Source organism: Hippocampus guttulatus, chromosome 22 (genome assembly GCF_054856545.1).
Source record: "Hippocampus guttulatus isolate MCC_2025c chromosome 22, RoL_Hgut_1.0, whole genome shotgun sequence".
In the NCBI taxonomy this organism is placed as follows: Eukaryota; Metazoa; Chordata; class Actinopteri; order Syngnathiformes; family Syngnathidae; genus Hippocampus; species Hippocampus guttulatus.
In genome coordinates this window covers 2,811,257-2,827,132 of record NC_141282.1, presented here as the reverse complement: position 1 = coordinate 2,827,132, position 15,876 = coordinate 2,811,257, and the positions used below count along the sequence as shown (strand labels likewise).

Genomic DNA, 15,876 nt, shown 5'->3' with positions numbered 1-15,876 from the left:
AAATGAGAAAATGTGTCAAAGTAGCTGTGTGCGCATTCCGCCTACACATATGTTTCTTCCAATCACAATTCTGACAGCGGCCCCCCCTTCTCGATTTCTGATTAGGTGGCAAAAAAGGCAAGTTTCCTTGGATAGTTTTACTTTCGTTTTGTTTTAGTTTGACTCAACTGTTGTCCTTTTCACCTCCTCACTTAAAGTGCACCAATAATGATAACCTGTAACCTGTAACCCGATAACCTGATAAGCACTGTAGTCCACTGTAGTGGCAAGCTGTGCCCGAAAGGGTTAATTTTCTAATCAATTAATTTATTTATTTATATTTGTAATTAATTTAGTTAATTATTCATTATTTCTTAATTAATTAAAAATATTTAGTTAATTTTTCTATTTCTTTTTTTTTTTTTCTTTTTTGCCGTTGCAGGAAAGAAGGTGCTCATCGTGTATGCCCACCAGAGCCTGCCACCAGAGCCCGGGCTCTTTCAACTGCTGTAGAGGTTCTGACAGCAAAAGGGCTGCACGTATTAACGTGTCTGACCTCTACGCAATGAAGTTTCAAGCCCCGGCAACAGTTGAAGACGTCCAGGATAATGCAGATTCGATGGAAGAAGCGCCGCTTGCCCCGCACTGTTGAACGCTGGCGAAAAATGTGACGTTTTCCCTTTTGTGCAAAGAGAATATTTGATTTGAGAACACTGGCAACTGCAAATGTGGGGAAATAGGCGTGCTGCTGACAGCGTAGTACAGATTAAAAAAAAAAAAGGTTTCGCCTTCTCATTAAAACTCTAGTCGCTCACAATATCACAGTTTTTTTTCAGCAGCGAGTTGCTGCGCCGCTCTGGTGTATTAGCAGCGAGACGGAAATAGAACACGCTCAGCCGACAACAGAAAATGAATTTGATACAATCGGGCTGACAGATGGCTTCCTTGAAGTAGAGGGATGCAAAGCGGGCTAAGATCTCACCCGAGCCAAAGAGAGGGGACAAATACGTGAAGATTTAACCCTTTCACGCACCCCGTAACCCGATAACGCGATAAGCTGTCCACTGTAGTAACCGCTGTCCCTGAAAGGGTTAAATTAAGTCCACTGTAGTCGGCGGTCCGCTTGACAACAAGCTTGGCGGTGTGCTTGCGCCTCCCCCGAACGGAAGTCAAATGTCGAGGTGGCGCATCGCACTACGCATCCACTTGAATGTGCGCGGAGAGAAATTAGACAAGATCTAAGTGCAATCCATTATTCATGGTGTGTGCGAAAGACGTAGCAGGCAGGGAAGGAAGCGGCGCTGTGTTTTTAGGTCAGCATGGCGAGAGAAAGCGGGCGCAGGGGCGGCAAATTTACCGGTGCGAAACACCGAAACTCCATTTGTCACGAGTGGTCGGCTTGACTTGTACAGACTGCTAGTACTCCATGACTGGGCATTTTGCCAGTTGCGAGAGAAGCGGCGGGCATCTTATTGGGATCATAAAACACCATCAGTGTTATATTGATCCACTTTTATCGGCAGCATCTATCAGTCGGGATGAAAGACTCAGCGCAAGGCCTTTTTGGGCAACTATAAGCTTGATGTGTTGGCAATGAACCCTTTCAGGGACAGCGGTTACGACAGTGGGCATCTTATCATGTTATCAGGTTGCAGGGTGTATTAAAGGGTTAATGTCTCGCTGTAGCTATTTTCCTCCATAAGAAGCAAAAGTGACGTTTGACTCCATTCGGTGATGCATTCGGTCTACGTCCCATTCACGCATCCTGATATTGTGTAATGCAGGGGTACCCAAACATTCTGGACCGAAGATCGACTTTTCGATCGACCAACCTCCCGCGATCGACCCGTGCAGTGTACATTAACACAAAAATTTTTTATCTTACAACATGTACAAAGACACACAAATGGTTGGTTGTTTTTTTTCTCCTCTACACCCCTCGCGATCGACTTGGGACCAGTCCGCGATCTACCGGTCGATCGCGATCGACGTAATGGGCACCCCTGGTGTAATGGTTGAATACAGCGGGTGTCAAACTCTTTTTTTTTTTTGTCGCGGGCCATTTTGGAGTTACGTCTTCCCTCGGAGGGCCGTCACGAACGTGAAACCGAATGAATGTTTCTCAAAGTATTATCACTTGTACACAACAAACGGATGCATTACTCCTTTTGAAATCACTCATGTCAACTATTTGTTTGTTGTTGCGACAAGTGGAACGAGGCGAACAACATTTCGACGTGATTCATTGCGCGTGACGATATAACATTTCGGTACAGGTTTTAGCAGTGATCATGATTTGCTTTCGCGGGCCGCATAAATTGATGTGATGGGCCGGATCTGGCCCCCGGGCCTTGACTTTGACACATTTGGTTTGATATCTATCCATCCATCCATTTTCTGATCTGCCTATCCTCACAAGGGTCGCGGGGCGTGCTGGAGCCTATCCCAGCTGTCGTCGGGCAGTAGGCGGGGGGGACAACCTGAACTGGTCGCCAGCCAATCGCAGGGCACACATAGACGAAAATTTCATACAAAGTATAACACCTTTGATTTATTGCATCTACTGTATTCTACTGTAGGTCCCTTCACAAACTCCGCGTCGCATCTGTAAAAAGCACATTTTCACCACATGGTCCGAGGCAGACACAGCACAGCGGGGACGTGTGTGAGTGTGTGTGTGTGTGTGTGTGTGTGTGTGTGTGTGTGTGTGTGTGTGTGTGTGTGTGTGTGTGTGTGTGTGTGTGGATGAATGAAGCCTGGAAAGATTTACGCCAGATGGTCCAACTCTTTGTGCGCCGCCACTGGGTATCCTAATTATTATTTGTGTGAAGTGAGCTTCCCGCTTTGAAAGCAGGCCGCGCCGGATGACACGGCCCGAGGCGTGCCCGAGATTGACACCCTCCGGCCCCCTCCGGAGCACAATGTCGCTATTCTCCACACTTGCATGCGTGCCCGAGGAATATGAGTAAAAAGTGCACGTGCGGACAATGTAATATACACAAACGAGAAATAAATGCTTGTGTGCGTGCGGACGGGGACACACGCCAAGGCCGTGTCTGAAATAGCGGCAGTTAATTATATTGCGCTGAATGGAACTGTTATAGTCCGTCGGTCTTTTTAGGCTGCTTTGTTGTTCTCTTTAGCGCTTTTGTTCATGTACATGGTACAAATCATTCGATGAACAATGTAAAAAAATAAAATAAAAATCAACACAATTAACGTTACTTTGACTCTTTCAGCATAATATGACCGCCGGCCCGGCTTATACAATCTGGTTTTGTGGCTCTTCTTGAACCAATTTGATCCCATGTGTTGCTCGTTGCAGAGGCTGCCCATATGTTTCTGAAACCGATTGGCTCATTAATTGAATGCCAATAATCAGTGAGCAACAGAGGTTCCTTTTGTTGCCGCGGAAGCGACTGTCATCCCTTTGCCAACCAGATGGCAAGGCAAAACTGGGCTCCGAACAAAGAATGATGCTTGAAGGCCAGTTTTGGGGGTGGGTCTTCCCTTGGAATAAATGAGGTATCTTATCGAAAAAAAAAGCTTATTATTATTATTTTGTATGAAATCCGCAGGGTGTCCGGGCTCGACTTTAGAGATAAGATGAGAAGCTCGGTCATCCGGGAGGGGCTCAGAGTCGAGCCGCTTCTCCTCCACATCGAGAGGAGCCAGATGAGGTGGCTCGGGCATCTGATTAGGATGTCTCCTGAACGCCTCCTTGGTGAGGTGTTCCGGGGACGTCCCACCGGCAGGAGGCCCCGGGGGCGACCCAGGACACGCTGGAGAGACTAATTCTCCCAGCTGGCATTGGAATGCCTCGGGATTCCCCGGGAAGAGATGGATGAAGTGGCTGGGGAGAGGGAAGTCTGGGCTTCCCTGATAAAGCTGCTGCCCCCGCGACCCAACCCCAGATAAGCGGTAGAAAATGGATGGATGGATGGATGCATTCAATACACTATGTTATTATTTTTATGGGTTTATTAATTATTTATGATGCTTGAACGAATTAAAGACAGATTAAAAGATAAGAGCGCACATCTGCCTCACCCTAAAGAGGTTCTGGGTTTCGAATCTCGACTCAGGTGGGGAGTTTGCACGTTTTCCTGACACTCGAAATCGTCCCGAAGTGGGAACCGTTGTTTGTCTAAATTTCCATGACTCGAGACCAGTCCAGGATCTACCCGCGCCTCTTGCCGAGAGTCAGCTGGGATAGCCCCGCCCCCTCGCTTTTCCGAGACCCTAAACTGCCGTTGAAAAGAGATGAATGTGTGTCTTTTTTTGGGTGATAAAAGAAGCACAGAGGAAAGGCATGACAGAGAGGTAAGCGCGGATAGCGAAGTGGGGGGGGGGGGGGGGGGGGGAGTCAAGGACGCGTCGTGAAAGGCGACGTTAAAAACGAGACACGGTTATCCATCCAATCAAATTTATCACCTGCACTAAGTACATTTGGCAGTCTGGCTCTCAGAAATTGAAAAATGGTGGAAGCGTGTCCTCTGGCGTGCTGTACTACCCCCCCCCCCATCCCCCAACCACACACACACGTGATACGCTCTTCAATCAAAGCACAGCCAGGTTTAAGTACCATTTCAGGGGACGCCATTATGCAGGGGAAATGTCATTAACGATTTGACAATTTCATGCATCGGCGGATGCTTCCACATCTACGGGGGGAAAAAAATGGCAGAGCACAGATGGAAAAAAGGGAAGCTCGAAAAGACGACCCGTGCACGGAGCAAAAGCTAATCCTAAACAGAGCATGGGTGAGCTGGACCGAGAGCGTGCTTCCGTTTTCATTCCCTTGAAGTGGAAAATTCAAGCAATAAAGACGGAACGCCGTGAAATAAAATAATGACGGTGAACGCCTTCAAATTCTCTCTCTTTCGCCATCTATCCATCAATCGACCTACCGGAGGAATAATCCACACCGCTCAGTCCTGAATCACAAAGCTAACGAGCGCCGCAAGACTTCTCAAGTCACTACCTGACTGATGAGTGGATCACTTTAATTACATCAAATTTATTCCCCACTTTGTTTGAACGGGCGTCTCACAGCGGTGGCGCAAACCGCTCTTTTAAATCAAATTTAGACTCGATGGCAGGCAATAGTGTTTATGGTGTTAGTGAGGAGGGGGGTGGGGGTGGGGTTAATAATAAAGCTAATGTATCATAACAACCTCCAGGCTACTTTGCAATGAGAGCACACTGAGTGTGAGCGTTCCCATAAGCCGTATCTCTCTCTCCCAAAGGGGGGGGTGACGTCACGGCCGAGGCGCATTGGATCGGCGCAACTCTCTCGTGGCTCGAAATGCATCAACAAAAGGACAGGGTAGAGACCAACGGGGGCCATGGGTGGCAATGTGACCTCAGTTGCCACTGAAGGGTCTCAGCTATTAGCGAGCTTCATGCGCCGATGAATGGTTCACCCGGCGGCTTTTATTCGGGCTTTTGACGGTCGTATACAAACACGACACGGCGCTATCGCTATCTTCCTCGCCGCGGAATCCGTAGGAGGCCATGTTTGCGAATGGCTCGTGTTAACCTTTTCCTCTGGCGACTGACTGACACTTTGCAGGGGTCGAGTCAAGTCATACAATGTGGTTCGGGCTTCAAATGAGTTCCAAATGTAATTTTCTTTTCAATTAAACACGTTACTGACGATATACTAGTACGACGAATCACGATATACCTGTGACATGACTAATTTTGCGCAATCCCGTTTATTTTGAAAGATATTCCATACTGTACGGGGGAAAAAAAAAAAAAAATTAAGGGTGTTGGTGTATCAAACTCAAGGCCCGGGGGCCAGATTCGGCCCGCCAGGTCATTTTATGTGGCCCGCAAAAGCAAATCATGTGTGTCACCTTGCTAAAATCTGTCCCGAAATGTCAAATTGCCATGTGTATTAAATAACGTTGAGATTTTGCAATCCTTTTGTTTACCCTCCCTTGAACAATAATGGAACAAACCATTTTGATTGACTGATTTCAAAACGAGTCATCTATTAATGTGTTGTGTAAAAGTAATAATTTTTGTGGTTTTCGCTATCATAACGGCCCTCTGAGGGAACTCCAAATTGGCCCGCGACTAAAATGAGTTCGACACCACTGGGGTAGAGTGCAGTAGCAGCTATGGAAATACTTTAAATTAGTCATTCTCAACTCATTGACTCCGCCTGGGTGGGCAAATATTCCCCCACAAATATTTTTTTTCTTTTTAACACTACAAAAGCACATACACACTATTAACTGTCATATAATAAACTTAACAATGTCAAAGCTTGCCTTCGGGCTATGATGGATTTAGAAATTTTGCTCACCCGCACATTTTCAAAGACACCGCAGAATGAACCATTATTAAATCACCTGCCAAAGCCTTCCGTGCTTGGCTGTTTTTAAATGAAAAAAAGAATAGTCACAAGCAAATATCGCATTCATTTCCATTCGCTCCATCTCTAATTAGTCGGCAGTGAAAATAATTAAAGTCCTGCTTCTGAGTCGCCAAATGAGCCAGTCAGAGGAATTAAATAGGGACCTGAAGCCCACCCGCGTATATTCCAACATCAATCCAATTATCTTGGCGGCCTTGTCATTTTTATCCCCACGGAGCACAGACCAAAAAGAATTGCAAACACAACCCTTGAATGACATGGGGAAAAAAAATTAATACACGGCGCTCTTGGCCGCTAGCGTGAGGGAAAAACGGGGAGATTTCCGGCGAGCACAGACAGAAGCGGAATTTAAAAGGCTTGCATGACAACCCGCATTGAAATCACGTCGCGGCTCTCCTGTCAGTCCTCTGAGACTCCCACTCAGACATACCGCTTGCAGCTAATGTATCGTACCGGATGTTTATTTTGACGTCGAGCCTCGCTGCTGTGCATACAAATTCACGATCGGGAAATGTCGCGTGCCCTTACAAATCAAACGCACCCGCCGGTAAAAATATGACGATAGGTCGATACATTGGCCAGGTCAGGATGTATGGCGGGTTTGAATAAGTGCTCAAAAATTGACCAAAAAAACTGACCCGATCCCATCCAACATCTTTCTGATACTATTTACTTCATTCCGAGACGAACGGCTGCATCGCGACGGGTGCCGGAGAGGAGATTGATCTGACAGTCGGGGCGCAAAGCTAAAACGTTGAGGCGAGGTCACCTTCTAAATTATTCATCACAGAAGATGATCGATCGGGTGAGTGAGGCCGACAGGAGTGGGAGGACAAAAAAAGGGATCCGTTGAGATGCGGCTCGAAATCAAAAATAGTGATAGGGGCCTGCAAATGTGTGCATCCATCCTGACAATGTGAATTACTTTCGTCATTACAGCGTCGGTGGTCCCGGCGGATCGTTTTCGCCGCGAGCGTTCTCGCCCGCTGATGGCGGGCGAAATGTTAATTACCTCGTTCGGCACGCGCGCAACGTTACGCGCGCGCGCCCACGCGTCCCCTGTGTATGCGAGCGTCCTCCTTCCAAAGATAGACCGTGGACGCGTTCTTTTAGTAGGCCGACGGCGGCGCGCTGAACGTTAATTTTGAAAGCGTTTCAAATGTCGCGCGGCGAGGTCGGCCGCACAGGAACTGTCGACGTCATTAAACATTTATTCCGTGTCGGGGTGACGTTATAAGCAACATTTTTTAATCTAAGTATCAAGACAAGTTCACCACAGGCAGCCAAAAGATTGGCAAACGTCACGCATGACGAGGATTTCAACTAAAACTTTCAACGCACTTTTTTTTTTCCCCCAACCACAAATATTGCCTGAACCAAAAAATGGACCACTTTTGGCGTGTATTCACCTTTAAAACTCTGTTAGTTATCCATACTTTTCCTCTTTGGGGTCACAAGTGAGGCAGTGCCTCACCCCGCTGATTGTAGACTGGATTTCTTTTTTTTATTTTTCTTCCTCAATTGAGTTGCACAAATAATGTGTCATATTAATCGTATTTTTTTTTTTAATATATCACAAAAATCTGGCCTTTTTTGTTTTTATATCCACAAGTTCTACAAACTGTCACAAAAGACCATCACGGTCCAGGCCACACGTGTCAAAGCGCATTCGATCAACCGTGCGCTGCCGTCGTCGCGATGACCGAGCCGCATTGAGCCGACGGGTTGTCGGAAATGCAACGTGAAATCGCTGCGGGTGAACAGCGGCAATATTGAGTTTATTTACTGAGGCTGAAGCGCCGACTGAAAGCTGGAAACGGAGGGCCCGTCTCATTCTCTGCCTTTTCATTGCCTCGCGATGGCTCCGGAATGCGAATCCGTTCGGTTGTTCATGACCCCGATGACCCACTGGTTATTCAAGACGCAAGCGTTGAAAGAAAAAATATATATATATATATATATATATATATACAGTATCTATATTGGAAAGAGAGGGCAGGCAGCAAGCAGCAGAAGCAGCTGTTGCGCCAAGGATAAATGCTGCATCAACGTTGTGCTGTACGCACAATGAGGTCTCTTGTTTCCTGCTGCCTTGCGGAGTAAATGAATGCGTCTCTTTCCTAACCCCTCCCCACCCGCCCTCCCATCGGTTCAAACGCAATTGGCTGAGTTTTAAAATTCATTCCGACAATCCGAAATCCCCAAAATACATCCAAGAATCAGCAAAACAACTCGATCACAATTACTGCCAAAAGTGCGGACAAATGTCCCTTTCTTCGTGGATGTCGACCGACACGCAATTCACAGCGCGTTTGGCTAAGGGGCGAATGTCCACTCGACAACGTTGACCCAGTTTGCCGTGTTGGCGTGCCGCGAGTACACACAAAGCCGCGTTTGAGGAGAATGGCGTTGACAGTATGTCGACTTTGACTTAGAGCCGTTTCTCCTCCGCGTTGAGAGGAGCCAGATGAAGTGGCTCGGGCATCTGATCAGGATGTCAGAAAATGGGAGGGCGGGGGAACGCCGGCCTACTGTACATCGCAGCACAACAGGACTAAAAATATACAACCACCGGAGAAATATCCGCAAATATGCGTCCGCGTAACGCTAGCTTTTGAGCTTGGAACCCGATAGTATGGTAAGCTGTCCACTGTTGTAACCGCTATGCCTCAAAAGGTTAAACGCGCGAGGCTCGCTGCTGTTCTCATCCACCACCGGTACTGTACTGTGCTTTGAACCATTCGGATGTTTGTCGGCCGGACATTTTGTAGTCTGGCGACGGCAGCAGATGGTGGACGAGGCGCAGCGCAGTTGGACAGTCAATTACTAAACAAGTCAACTAATCAGGCAGGAAGTGAATCATCAATCATTTCTAAACTTGGCGATCGAAGTCCACAATCGATTTTGACCCTATTTTCATGTTTTTGGATTGGCTTTACACCCTGCGCCACATGTGTCAAATTCGAGGCCCGGGGGCCAGATCTGGTCCGTCACATCGTTTTGTGGGGCCCGCGAAAGTGAATCAACCAGGTGAACTTCCATGACGCTTGCTAAAGTCTGAACCCAAATTTCAAATGGTCATATAAGATAGATAAGAAAACCTTAATTAGTCTCGCAATGGAGAAAGTCCCAAGTCACAGCAGCAAAGTTATGAAAGGAAGAAGTAGAACAACAAAATATAGGAGCTGCTGGAAAGGCAGCCACTCTCGCGGCGCCATTTTGAAGTCAAAATAACAAAAATAACACAACACATATCTAATCCATAACAACAATATTTGAACAAGCCGTTCTTCTTGACTTCTGATTTCAAAACAAGTTATCCATCAATTTGTCGCTCGCTGTGTACGTAATATTCGGAGGTGGTTAAACATTTGGTTTTACAAAATTCACACGCCCTCCGAGGGAAACCGTAACGACATTGAGGCCCGCGCCAAAAATCAATTTGACACCCATGCCCTACACCCGAAAGTCATTCAATGTTGCTAACCAGGTAACGTACATCACAGAGTGCTACAGTACATAACACACCACAGCAGACCTTCCACTTCGGACACCTCTGACCCCCTGTGGTCCCTGCCCGGACCCTCGCTCTTGACCGACTCCTACTAGACAGCTAGACAAATGACTTTCGGCTGCATTCAATCAGAAACGGTTACGCGTCGGCAACATGAAGAATTTGCCACACTAGTAAAGCTGAAACCACATCCTGCTAAGTTATTGCCTTCCCTGTAATTCAGCTGCAGGGTGGAGAGGAGTAGGGGGCAGGCTTTGGTGGGGTGTGGGGAGGGGGGGGGGGCAAGTAGGGGATTTATTGCAGCCGTGTGTCTGATAAGAAATTAATGAGGGCGATAAAGCAACTGTGGGCCGTCACGCTTCCTCTGCGATCAAACGGCGAGCGGGTTGACGCCGCCGAGTCGGAGGGAGGCTTCATCCTGTCGGTGCCGCGCGCAGCGCAGCGGTGGTGGCTCGTCTGTTTTGACGTGGCTCAACGAAGAAGACATTTTGATTGTTTACGACGGGTTTGGAGAGGTACGCATTTCTCATTGCTGTGGAGGGCTAACACCTCCCAAAAAATGAATTCGAAAAGAGTTTCCAGCGCGACACAAGGGAACCAAATGACTGTCGTCAAAAAGCGGACATCCCTTTAACTCATGCAGTACCAGCCAATTCTGGACGAAGTCTGAAAAGACGTTTAAAAACGTCTTTGGGAGTGAATGAGTTAATCAATGGCGACGAGATTGTGATTGCGATGCCGTTGGGACAAAAAGCTCCTCTATCGGCGCCGCGCAGTCACGTTCGCTTCGGTACAGTCAGCGGTGAAATATTGATCGGAGCGAGACCTCGGCTGAACGCTGTGCGGAGAACGGTAACTCAATGATGGATCGCTCAATAGGCTCCTCGAGGAGGCGGCTTAAAACAGATCTCCGCTGTCTGGCGCCCGCGATAGCCTCGGGGATGTTAACTCTTATCTATGTGGTATCAAAACTGCATCGGTGAAAAAAAATAAAAAGTGCTTTGATGCCTTGGGGCTATTTCCTCAACCACATCTGCCTTCTTGGACCCCCTCCACCCTCACCCTCCTCTGCGCCTATCAAACACTTCAGGCTCACTCGGCCAATGCAAATGGCTGCTTGGTGTTGATTGATTGAGACAGCTGCTGTCGAAATACAAAACGTTTGGGTCCACACACACACAAACACTCACGTGGACTGTTTATAGAGGGTGCAACCAGAGCCTGGTGGCAGATTAACGACTTTACTTTCCAATTAGCCCACTCAGCAGGAGAGGAAATGACTCTTAGTGGCCTTGTGCTTCCTTTGCTCGTTATTTCTGTGCGTATTCCTATACCGGGGCGTGCGCGTGTCGGCTTTCTCTGATCTAATTCGAACCTCTACAGCACTGCCCACGAGCCAATTTCCGCCACTTCCTGTTAGCGTAACGAGTCTTCTTGCAGGCGTCTGCCCCGTGACTTCCGGATGATTTGAGATGGCCTAAAATGACTGATGTATACAAAACATTAGCAAAAATGCTGCTGGAATTTATTTCTTTTTTCATTCGGGAGGGATTTTTTTTAGCCTTGCTATCAAATATGGGTGTTTATCACGCAATCGAAGTTCATGGTGTTCCACAGAGATCCTTCCTTGGACCTGAGCACACTGCCTTGGCATATTAATTTTGAAAATAAAAGGCGGATGTTGGGTTGATGCCGCACATTGTATATAACGCAGTCACGTTTTCCATTTAATTAATGGAGTTCCCCAGGAATCACTCCTGAGGGCCTATTAATTTTTATTTCGATGCTTTGTTTGCAGCAGATTTTGAAAATAGGATTCCAATGTCGGGCTGATGGCATTAACCTGTAGATTATCTCACATCTCACTCATCATATCATTATAGCATAGCATAATTATGAAAGATATCCAAATGTTATTTATCCAAAGTTGGAGTCAAGTAACTTCTTGAGAAGTTTTGATGACAAAATTAGGAAATGACACGCCCACTGTTTCCTGTACTTGCACATTACTCACTCCGCTGCCTTCCACTGGCTCATAATATTGCCGCTGATTCATGGAAACGACGACCGCGTCATTTCAATTCCAGATTCAGTCCGCTGGCCTCCTGCGCAACGTCGCATTCAATACAGCTGTTCTCAGAATGCCCCGTCTGCACGTTTCAAAGATTCACCGTGTTGAGGTCGACAGCTGTTCGTTCATGCGTACAAAGCATTCCTCTCTTGCCTGACGGTATAGTACGTGTTTCGAAAAAAACTCATCAAAACAGGCTCTAGCTTCATGAAAATGCTCGACCGATTCAATTTATAGTTTGTAACCCGATAAACACGATAAGCTGTCCACTGTAGTAACCGCTGTCCCTCATAGGGTGAAATCCATAATGAGCTACAGGGACCAACGGGAGCTATTTATAAAATGCCCTTCCTAAAATAAGAAGGAAACTTACGACGCTGAAAAGGGACCGTGGGTTAAAACTGGCAGACTGCGTCCTTCGGCGCAATCCGGACCACCTGATCGACGTTTCTGCCTGACGGCCGGCGATATGGACGCGTGACGACCAGGATCTCCTGCTGAAAAGGGGCGCGGCCCATTACCTCACTCGGTCATATTTATGACTGCATGCGAAAGGCCCCCGAGGATCAACACGCCGCTGTTGTCATTCTGTTTCATATGTAAATACTAGAAACCTGTGCCCTTGTTTGTTTGCCAGCAGAAAATTATATAAATAGTCCTTGGCAGAGGCTTCTTTCACCCGCATTCCACTTTACGCCCAATGAGACGACACGCAGGGTGTTAAATTTAATGGTGAGAGTCTCCCAATCATCTCATCCAAATCCTCCGTCTTCTTGGACACGCAGTCCCGCCCGACAATATTCACTCAAACCCCAGACTCATTACTGACCCAGTGGTTGCCATAGCAACCGTCGGTTATGGAAAAAGCCTAATGAAGCACGCGGGGCCGTTATCATGCCACGCTCCGAGGCGGCCAAAAACTCAAATTGAAGAAAACAATTTGCCGACGTGATGTTTGCTTGCTATTGAAAAATAAGGGTTCTTCTGCCTCCCTCCGGGATTTACGTTGCTGTTTGATGCTCATCGTCCCCGCAGAGGGGCCAAGAAAGGACTATCCCGTGAAAGCGTTGAGCCAAATTACATCAGAACGACGCCGACGTTGAATCTACCCCACCCATGACATCCGTCAGCAAGGCTGGGCGAAGATCCAAAGCCGTGTTCAGGTGACGCGAACAGATTGGGAGTCGACTGAACTCGCTCCATTGAGGATGTTTGGACGACGCACTGCTTCCGAATGCTTCTCACATTCTTTAGTTGTGTCATAACATCTCTATGAATCTCATCTCGGCGATATTAAATAAACAGGCGGGTCACGTTGGAACAGCTACGCCTCATAAGTGAAAATAACAAATCGAATTTGACAATCCTTCCTTAGGAAGATGATCGCACAGGGGCTCGTCTCATTCCTTTTTCCTGTCATTGCTCAACCTTTAACATCATTTTTTATGTTAAACTTTTAAAGATATCGGCCATGTTTTGGTGGTGGAAATTGTCACCGGTGTCATGCCCCCCACTTCATCTCGACTGAATTCTGCTAGGATGACACCGACGGCAGTGCGACCCACCATGAAAAACTCTTTGAGGGACAGCGGTTACTGGAGTGGACCGCTTACCATGTTATCAGGGTGCATGAAAAGCTTAAAACACATTCAGTACCAGCCAATTCTGGACCGAGTCTGAAAAGACGTTTAAAAACGTCTTTGGGAGTGAAGGAGTTTTTAAAACTTTTTTAATTTTTTATTTTTTTTGCTTTGCTTTGCTTTCCCCTTACCTTTTCTCCAGTCCAATGGAACAACTCAACTTCTTTTTCCTCACAACACACCTGCGCTCTCTTCTCTCAAGTCTGCACATGCACAGTAAAAAAGACGGAATGGTCATTGAGTGCAGAAGTAAGAATCATGAAGACAGGTTCAGCATTTGGATGTATTTTTAAATCATGTGAACGAAAACATTTTGAATTGCTTCAAATTTTTTTTAAAAAAATCTTCACGAATCAATGTTTATGAGATATTTGGGGTCCCTGGAAAAATCTGCCCCTGGGTACGGATGCATCAATATTCGAGATCCACTCCAAGAATATTACCGCAGCGAAATGAGCGAAGCTCAACTGGACATGTTGTGATGTCATTCTTGTGTTGTATTCCATTAGATTGAGCAGACGGACTGACGGCTCACCTGCTTCCTTGTTGTCATGGAGAAGCGGGAGCTTGCGCAAGTCCTCAAATTAACCGGAGGGGAACGCAGAGAGCCGCCATCGATATTGTGTTCCTCTCTCGGGGTGCGGCGACCCTGTGCCAAATTAAAATGAAGAGGTTCGTGACAATCTCTCACCGCCATCCCCCCCCCCAAAAAAAAATTATGCCTACGCCCTACTTGCGCTGCTTGCAGAGGCATGGAAATGTCTGCATGAGGCCGGAGTTAATGATTTATTCAGTGTGGTAAATTGCGAGACGGTGCTCTGTGTTTTGCCGAGAAGATGAATTCTATTGCATTTTTTTTTTTAATATGCAGAAGGATTTTTCATGAGATGAGGGGAGAACATGCTTTTTTTTTACTGCAGCCCTCGCTCCACAAATTGATTTTAAATCTTGGCATTTGTCAATGTTTTTTTTTTCTTTATCGGGAGTCTTAGCAAAGAACAAATTCCACTCATGTCAAGAAGAAAGCATCAAACTTTTGATCGGAATGTCATGCACAACCGATCAGGTTCACTTCCATTCAACTTTTTAGATTAAAAAAAAAAAAAAAAAAAACACAAGAGCAGACATAACAAGAAAAAGCATAGTCGAACCATGAAGGTCACCCCCCCGCCCCCTCTGCGGGTAATCAGTTGACACCCGCCGTGTAACGGGGCTGTTTGACTTTGCTGATTGATCTCCAAAAATAACACAATTTGGTATTTCGCCGAGCAAAAGATGGTTTCGGCGCCCATTGAAAAAAATTGGGGTCAAAGTGGGGGTGGGATGTGGGAGGGAGGCGTTCCAAAACTGGAATAGACAGAACCAGATTTTGGCAAGCGTAGATTACTTGCAAAAAAAAAAAAAAAAAAAAAAAAGCACGACTTGCAGATTTTCTTTCTTCTTTTTTTTTTTTTTTCGCTGCAGGGCTCGGACCCGAACGCTGTACATTGAGTAAGCTCCATTTGTCACTGTCAGCAGTTTCTTCACATGTTTCTGCTAGTCTTTTTTTTGGGGGGGGGGGGGCGGGGGGGGTACAGCACACCGTGTCATTGTTGAGCAGAACCGAACTGAGCATCTGACCTTCTCAGCCATTGTTCCCTATGTTCCACTCACCTATGAATAATTCTCTTTCCTTTGGTTTCGGAGGCAAACCTCAATCGCGACGAATTTCCCCGCGTACGCGTTTCAATGAACTTTACGTAGCCGCTTTGGATTCCGGATGAGTCGCTGTGCAAGGCTGCGGAACATCCATAAAGCTGACAGTATCGGCAGAGAAGGAGCGGGGGGGGGGGGGGGCGTGGGGGGGGTGGCTCTATACCTGTCTGCGTGACGGGCGTTTGATTTTTACGAGGTGGTTATGAAATATAGGCTGGGTCGGAATCGCAGGGTGACATTGAGCAACGCCTCGATATCCTTTTTTTTTTTTTTTTTTTTTTTTTTTGGTCCCCCATTTCCCCCACCTTCAACCCTCCACTCATCACGCCGCACTCCATCCCATCTGCGAGGGTCTCGGACCCCTGGTGGGATCACACGGGTGCACGTCCGACACTCCCCCCACCCCCCACCCCCCTCGCAAGCGTCACAATTATTTTTCCTGCGAAACCAGGAAAAATAATTCGTCGCTGTAGGATTTTCCGGGACGGGGGTGGGTGTGTGTGGGGGGGGGGGGGGGGGGGGGTTACAGGAAGACAAGAGACGAGGTGAGAGAATCAAGGAGAGGATACGCGTAAGAATGAAATCA

General features: G+C 47.0%; 1 protein-coding gene across 5 annotated transcripts in view; it reads right to left on the bottom strand.

Annotated features, from left to right (window-relative positions):
• The window catches only part of LOC147186022 (uncharacterized), a 40,389-nt gene extending 26,113 nt beyond the window's left edge, over window positions 1-14,276 (bottom strand). For all 5 annotated transcript variants that reach the window (XM_086103486.1, XM_086103485.1, XM_086103489.1 and 2 more), the window contains exons 1-2: window positions 14,131-14,276; window positions 13,727-13,798 (exon numbers count right to left, since the gene is read on the bottom strand). The gene's annotated coding sequence lies outside the window, so the exon portion shown is untranslated. The remainder of the gene's footprint in view (window positions 1-13,726; window positions 13,799-14,130) is intronic.
• Between the last annotated feature and the right edge of the window lie 1,600 nt (window positions 14,277-15,876).